This window comes from Heterodontus francisci, chromosome 13 (assembly GCF_036365525.1).
Source record: "Heterodontus francisci isolate sHetFra1 chromosome 13, sHetFra1.hap1, whole genome shotgun sequence".
NCBI classification, from domain to species: domain Eukaryota; kingdom Metazoa; phylum Chordata; class Chondrichthyes; order Heterodontiformes; family Heterodontidae; genus Heterodontus; species Heterodontus francisci.
This window is the reverse complement of record NC_090383.1, coordinates 90,428,034-90,436,348: the sequence shown is the minus strand read 5'-3', so window position 1 is coordinate 90,436,348 and position 8,315 is coordinate 90,428,034. Positions and strand designations below refer to the sequence as shown.

Sequence of the window (8,315 nt, the reverse complement as noted above, 5' to 3'; positions counted from 1 at the left end):
AATGTAGGAAAGAAAGAAAGAACTTCCTGTGTCTTATCACATCCTCAGGATATCCCAAAGCACTTCATATCCAATTAATTACTTCTGAATGTGGTCACAGTTATTAAGTAGACAACAGCAGCAGATTTGCATACAGCAATGCTTCACAAACAGTAAACAAGGTGAATCATAGTTAAACTATTTTTGCTGGTGTTGGTTGGGCGAAGAATGTTAGTCAGGACGATGTCATGAGTTTTTTTGTTATCTCCACCTGAATAATGACACTTTGGCTTTATGTCTCATCTGAATGTACCACGTGAGTCTTTTTTTTTGTTTAAAAGTTTAATTGCAGCTTCTTAACTGCTGTGCTGATTGTGGGTCCAGTGGGTGGTGGTGGGAGAAGTGGTATTTGTTAAGTCAAAAGTTTTTAAAGCTTTTGCAACTGGCTCCCTCAATGGCTCACGAAGCAAAAACCCCATGTGGTGTGATATGGAGTAGTACAGATCATGTGTTCCTAGTTTTAATCTCCAGTTCATGCTGGGTTAAACTACCAGTATGACCACGGGATTTCTACAATCAGTTTCAATTTCCTTAGGCTGCAGTTGGGAAAAATCAACCTGGGTTCCCACTGGTGATTGGGATCACTATTGGCGGGGGGACAGAATCAGGTCTGGCTCTGATGCCTGAGAGTTAAATAGCCCGCTGATACTCACTATCTTGGCCCATACATGTTCAATGGCTACTTGGACAATATGTAGGAGGGCTGCTGTGCCCTAACATGGGTCAGTGCCTTCAGGAGAGATATTGCGAATGGAATGAAAAGGTTTTTGAGTCTGATGTAGGTTTATTAACACTCTGTTCCTATACTCATGTCTCATTGATTCACGATATTGACTAGCAAGAGTAATCGTACAGGAACTTTTTATCATTTAAGCTAGTGTTCCATGCTGGTGACAACAACTGGTTTCAAATTTCTGTTGACAGGTGCATCACTGAGCAGAGATATGGCTCAAGGGAGGAAGGGAAAAGCAGCAAAGATGGGTAGCTGGGGGAAGTCCAATTCAGGTCACATTTTACCCACTCCCAACTGTGACGCACAGCCACTCGAGAACCAGGCATTGCGAACTTGTGTCCATAATTCACCATATACGATATGAGTTCCTAGCTGGCAGGTGTAGGCTCTTTACCAAAGGTCGAGTGCAACTGTACCATTATCACACATGTATTAAGTAGAATTTGTGATGTGTGCCATTGGCAGAGGCTGTCAATTCTTACTTGGAGTTGGATACATGAAAGGAAATGAGAACCCAGAGAGGGAAAAACTTATTTGAAGTAAAATATAAATTAATAGAAAAATTGTCACTCTTGTGCCTGTACATATGGTTGATACTGAATTAATTAGAACACCATTTATTCATTGATTGTCGTACTGGAGGTGAAAATGAATGTTATGTATCATAGCAATTGCCCAGAGTATATATTTGTTCAAGGAGCTCTGTGCGCTTTCTTTTCATTTAGTTATTACTTTGTGTCAATATTCTGAGCCTGTGCAATGCAGGTGTGTGGTCCACCATGATCTTTGCGATGGAGCTCATGAAAACAGATCTTAATTCTTTGAAAGGTGCAGACACTTGCTGTGTATGTTTCAAGGGCACCAGCCATCTTCTAGTACCTAATACAAGGGCCATACTTAATTTTTAACCTTGACAGTGAGTGTTGACATGTTATTTGACCATTGGGAGCATCACAGCCAGGCCACACCAATTAGTATTCATATACATATACTTTCCAGTAGTAGTCATCAAATAATGATCATGAGCAGTAACCCTGACCCATTTTTCCTCCTTCTTACATTACGCATTGAAACCAACTGTACCACTCCTAAAAATCCTTCTGGCTGAGATAATTTTACTCAGCACAGATTTGAGATTGACTCTGGGATCTCCCTTCTCTATCGGCAGCACATTTAACAAATGACTCATTGGGAATTCAGTCTTGTTTAATCCATTTTTCTTCAGCATTCAAGTGTGAAATATGTTGAATCATGAATGTTTTCATATGCTTCTGATTGCAACTATAAAGAAAACAGTATTTATTGAGACCCTATTTATACTACTAGCCCGTCCCTTTTTAATTACATTCAACCTGTATCTGTTCATTGTTTTATATCTTAACTTCCACTCCCTACTGGTTTAGACAGATTGGCCATATACAGAGCATATCTAGCTTGGTTCCCAAGAGTAATAATATCCATGGAAAAAATTAATGAAAGACCTTAGAATGGCTAAACCAATGGCTCAGATGTAAAGTCTCTATGTGCCATACAGACTGGGATGGTCCAAAGTTTGATCCCCCAGTCTGTGACATGTTAACTGGTCCTAGACTGACCAGTAGCAGGAGTATTACGATAGGCCACAGCACCTCTGGGTTGAAGACAGAAAATCAGCCACAATTTCTGCTCCTGGTCACTAAACAGTGACTCCTACAAGAGATGTATGTGGAGAATCTGGAGAAGCTATGATCAGGATTGGCAGTGATGTCTGCCATAGCCAAAAGTCTGTCAGTGCTCACTGTCACCTTTCACACAAGGCACAGGGCAAGTTGCTAACAGATACGGAACGCACCCAAGCAGCTTAGAGGGAATATTGGTACTGTTTATTCTCCAGTGAAGTTTCTGGTTGTGAAACTTAAATGAAACAAAACTCCAGAACATTGGTCTAATTTTACATTTCACAATAGGTACTCCTCACCATCTACCTGCCTTGGTGTGACATTTTCAAGAACTGGTTCAGAAAGCAAGTTCACCACCACATTCTTGATTCTTGTTGGGAAGAATATGTTACCCCCTCTTTCCAATATGCATATGCTCACCTGCTTCTACCTAATTAGACTGTTCTAATCATAAATCACAAGACTAAGGGCAAGTTGCTAAAGTTGTTCAATCATAAACCCTCCCCTTTCTTCTTTGCTCAGGAAAGGGGGAATACCAATTCCTTTGAATAATTATAATAGCTGGCTAAGTATTGAGTCATCTTTGATTTGGGATTCCCAGGTTCTAAATGATTTGTATTTAACATACTAAATATACCTGCAAATATTTAACTCCTGTCAGTAATGACTTTTTCTTTATTGTATTTAAACTGGATATTGTCAGCAAGATCGAATTTTTCTGCCAGTTGCTCCCAAAATCCATTTTTATCACCTTTTTTGTTCTTTCTTTCAGTATAATGTCACACCAGAGTCTCCTCCACTGTTCACCAATTGCTGCAGGCACAGTGCATTTAGCCATTTCAATCACAGATACTACACTGCTCTTTAAAAAAGATTAAAGTCAGACGTTATGTGGATATTCCCATTACAATGATTTTTTTCAAAGGTTTATCATTGCAAGTGTGCACAGGGTGCATGTCACAACTAGAAAACATGGAACCATTAAGTTCTTTTACAATACTGTAGTTAGGTATCATTTCAAACAAGATGCAGTCAGAAAGATAATTTTGAAACTCATTCATATTCCTTCCCTAGTGTTCAGACAAGGGAGCAATTAATGTGTTACATAAAACATTATAATTAGGTAATGAATAAGAAAGTATGTGTATATGGGGCTGGGGGAGGAGAATTATCATGCCTGTGGCACTGCCTACTATAATGTCCATCAATCTCCATAGGAAGGATTTTGTAAACATTTTTGTTGCCCTTGAAACATAAATCAACGGATCTTTTTGTATTTGTTCATGGGATGGATGTTAAGGGTTAATACCGAAGACAGTGAGAGAGACCCTTCCCACTGTCTTCCTGTATCAGAATATCATCCATGTGGTATATCATTCCTGTGAGCCCTTTTAGGGCATTGGACATTGATTGTTGAAAAATCACTGGTGTGGAGGTTATTCCGAACAGTAACCTATTAAAATAAAACCACCCAAAAGCTGTTATGAATGTATGAATGTAATCAATATCTTTGAGGTCTCATCCAGGGGTACCTGCCAAAACCCACTATTGGCATTGAATTTTGAAAAGATGGTGCTCTGTGTGAGTTTCGATAAACTGTCTTTCAATGTAGACATTGGGTGAATCTCACTGACTACTGCTTTGATGAACTGCGTTAAGCACAAGCATATTTGCAGAGTTTCATTTGGCTTCGAGTTAGGAACCATGGCTGAACACCAGTCCATTGGTTGTGTTACCAGAGTGATAACGTCCATTCTTATCATCTCCTCCAATTGTTGTCGGACTTTGGTTAACAAGGGATGAGGTATTCTTCCTGGTGTGAAGATACTCACTGGACTGGCCTCTTCCTTCAGAGTGATCTGTACTCTGTCTTTAGTTTTCCGAGCCCTGTGAACAGCTTTGGGAATTTTGTTTGAAAGAAATTGTTTATCTTTGTTTGCTTGACTTTGGCTCTCTCTTTAATCAACTGCGGTTCCAAGCATGCATTTCTGCTTAGTAAAGAAAATTCTTGATTGTGTAAGACATATAAGATCTCTACCAGTTGTCTGCCATTATGCTGAAGAGTTGCTTGGAGTTTGTCTTTTACTCAAAACTGGACCGTGCAACTGTATATCTGTCAGTTGCAGGTAATGTCTCTTCACCCAAGTCTCTTGGTCAGACAATACTGTGACGCTAGTCCCTGTGTCAAGCTTAAGATTCATGAAGTGTCCATTCATGTAGATATCTGTTGTCCAGAAATCTTGGTCTGGATTACTGATTTATCCCAAAAACTCTCCTGGTTCTTTCTCTAGTGGGTATTGATGTACTTGTTTCACTGCTGTTTGTGTGAAGGTCTTCTGCTTTGTATCTTTAAGCAAAGAAAATTTGCTGTGGCACATCTTCCCATAGTGTCCTGTTTTTCCACTCTTTAAACACCCAGCTTTACTTTCTGGGCACTGCTCTTGTCGTTGGGTCTTTGTGGCTCCACAACATCAGCAAGGTTTTCCTATTTCATGCACCTTCTCATCTGTATGTTTTTTCTGTTCCTCAAAGTTTTTCCCTGGCTTTGGCTTAACCAGTTGGATGGGCATTGGACTCCTTCTCATCCATGGCTTGTCTTCAGCTCGTACGATGTCCCTATTCTGTTTGTGAACTTCAGCTTGTCTTACCATTTGAATGGCCTTTTCCAATGTAAGGTCTTCCTTGAATTGCAACAGATCTGTCAAGGATTCATCAGCTAAGCTGACGACTATCTTGTCTCTGATTAGTTCTGCCTTTAGTTCACCCCATTCATAATCTATGTATAATCTATAAATATAGGAGTTAACAGATTCGCCAGTCATCTGTGCCCACTTATTAAACTTGGCTCTTTCCAAGATTTTATTGGTACAGAGATTAAAATATTTATCAAAGGCTTGGAGTACCTATTCAAATTTACAATAGTCTCGTTGATTCCTTGTCAGACAATTAGGTCGTCTACTATCGCATCACTGAATACAGGAGGGTGTTCACTTGCTCCACTTCAGGTTTGTTATGGAGTTGAGAAGCAGTTCTGAACCTTAAGAGCCTTTTTTTCCATACTAGTCAATTTTGGACTGAATTGAGACCTCCTTGATTCTGGAAACTCTCAGGCATTCCCAATTTTGTATCCATTTTGCTTCCTTTTGTTTTCTAGGGCATTGCCCTTTAATTTTAAGTTTTTCATGCTTGGCTTGAGGTGTTGGCGTTCAATTCGGGGTATTCCCGCACTCCCCGACCTTTCCGGCGATTACCGTGCTTTTTGCTCCTCGGCGAGGCTGAGAAATGATTGCTGAATGTACTCGCCTTCCGATTCGACTGAGATCATGTTCTGCACTCAATTTTTTTCCCCAGTGTGCTGTTCAAATAAATGGCCAGTTCTCCTGTCTCACCGATCCTGGATTGTTGCCCAGCATGACTCCGCCCCCCGAGATAGCATTAGACCCAAGGAAGAGGCATATAAATTTGCCAGGAAAAACAACAGAGCTGAGGATTGGGAGCAGTTTAGAATTCAACAAAGGAGGACCAAGGGATTGATTAAGAAGGGGAAAATAGAGTACGAGAGCAAGCTTGCAGGGAACATAAAAACTGACTGTAAATGTTTCTATAGGTATGTGAAGAGAAAAAAACAGAAACAGGGGAATTTATTATGGGGAATAAAGAAATGGCTGATCAAATAAATGCATACTTTGGTTCTGTCTTCACAAAGGAGGACACAAATATCATACCAGAAATGTTGGGGAATACATGGCTTAGTGAGAGAGAGGAACTGAAGGAAATCAGTATTAGTAGTGAAATGGTGTTGGGGAAATTGATGGGATTGATGGCCGATAAATGCCCAGGGTCTGATGGTATGCATCCCAGAGTACTTAAGGAAGTGGCCCTAGAAATAGTGGATGCATTGGTGGTCATCTTCCAAGATTCTATAGACTCTGGAACAGTTCCTACAGATTTGAGGGTAGCTAATGTAACCCCACTATTTAAAAAGGGAGGTAGGGAGAAAGCAAAGAATTACAGACCAGTCAGCCTCACGTCGGTAGTGGGGAAAATTCTAGAGTCCATTATCAAAGATTTTATAGCATAGCAGTTAGAGAACAGTGGTAGAATCGGGCAGAGTTAGCATTGATTTACAAAAGGGAAATCATGCTTGACAAATCTACTAGAATTCTTTGAGGATGTAACTAGTAGAGTTGATGAGGGGGAGCCAGTGGATGTGGTTTATTTGGACTTTCAGAAGGCTTTCAACAAAGTCCCACATAAGAGGCTAGCATGTAAAATTAAAGAGCATGGGATTGGCGGTAGTGTATTGTGATGGATAGAAAATTGGTTGGCGGACAGGAAACAAAGAATAGGGATAAATGGGTCTTTTTCCAAATGTCAGGCAGTGACTAGTGGGGTACCTCAGGGATCGGTGCTAGGACCCCAGCTATTCACAATATACATTAATGATTTAGATGAGGCAACTAAATGTAATATCTCCAAATTTGCAGATGACACAAAACTGGGTGGGAGGGTGAGTTGTGAGGAGGATGCCGAGAGGCTTCAGGGTGATTTGGACAAGTTGAGTGAGTGGTCTAATGCATGGCAGATGCAGTATAATGTGGATAAAGTGAGGTTATCCACTTTATTAGCAAAAACAGGAAGGCAGATAATTATCTGAACGGCTATAAACTGAGAGAGGAGAATATGCAGCGAGACCTGGGCGTTCTCGTACACCAGTCGCTGAAGGTAAGCATGCAGGTGCAACAGGTGGTAAAAAAGGCACATGGTATGTTGGCCTTCAAAGCGAGAGGATTCGAGTACAGAAGCAGGGATGTCTTGCTGCAATTATACAGAGCTTTGTTGAGTCCACACCTGGAATACTGTGTGCAGTTTTGGTCTCCTTATCTGAGGAAGAATGTTCTTGCTACGGAGGGAGTGTAGCGAAGGTTTACCAGACTGATTCCTGGGATGGTGGGACTGACGTATGAGGAGAGATTGAGTTGGTTAGGATTTTATACGCTGGAGTTCAGAAGAGTGAGGGGGGATCTCATAGAAACCTATAAAATTCGAACAGGACTTGACAGGGTAGTTGCAGGAAGCATGTTCCTGATGGTGGGGGAGTCCAGAACCAGGAGTCATAGTCTAAGGATATGGGATAAACCTTTCAGGACTGAGATGAGAAATTTCTTCACCCAGAGAGTGGTGAGCCTGTGGAATTCGCTACCACAGAAAGCAGTTGAGGCCAAAACATTGTATGTTTTCAAGAAGGAGTTAGATATAGCTCTTGGGTCTAAAGGGATCAAAGGGTATGGGGCGAAAGCGGGAACAGGTTACTGAGTTGGATGATCAGCCATGATCATAATGAAGGGCTGAATGGCCTACTCCTGCTCCTATTTTCTATGAAGACTCGGACCCGACTGCTGGATGTGCTGGAAGTACCGACGCAGAGCCCCACACTGCTGTGGTGTGGTCTGAGAGGCTGCAGAGCTCTTCACAGCCTCATCTGCTGTAAGTAGTTTTCTTACTGTACCAGGCCAGTCTTTATCTTTAAATTTTTCTGTTGTTCCCCTGGTCTTTCTTCCAAAGGTAAGGAGATCTTCAAATTCTCCTGTTCCCTTTCCCCATTGCCACCATGTTGCGCTGTTGGGTTTGTATTTGCAGCATTGTAGGGAATTCTAGAGAAAGTCTTAGACTTTGGTAAAGGTTAACTAACAACTCGTTATTATTTACAGTTACTATATACACTCTCAGCAAGCCACCTAAGCTAGCATCCTTTGTGCCGCTATATCACCTTCTTCTCCAGCATATCTCATGTGTCTTTTACATCATCGCTCATATAGTGGGAGGGGTCTCTCTCACTGTCCTCGGTATTAACCCTTTGACATCCTTATACTACTGGATGTGAG

At 41.2% G+C, this 8,315-nt stretch overlaps 1 long non-coding RNA gene across 1 annotated transcript in view; it reads left to right on the top strand.

Annotated features, from left to right (window-relative positions):
• The first annotated feature begins 228 nt into the window (after positions 1 to 228).
• The window catches only part of LOC137376495 (uncharacterized), a 61,115-nt gene continuing 53,028 nt past the window's right edge, over positions 229 to 8,315 (top strand). The window contains exon 1 of the long non-coding RNA XR_010976257.1: positions 229 to 295. This is a non-coding gene — a long non-coding RNA (uncharacterized lncRNA). The remainder of the gene's footprint in view (positions 296 to 8,315) is intronic.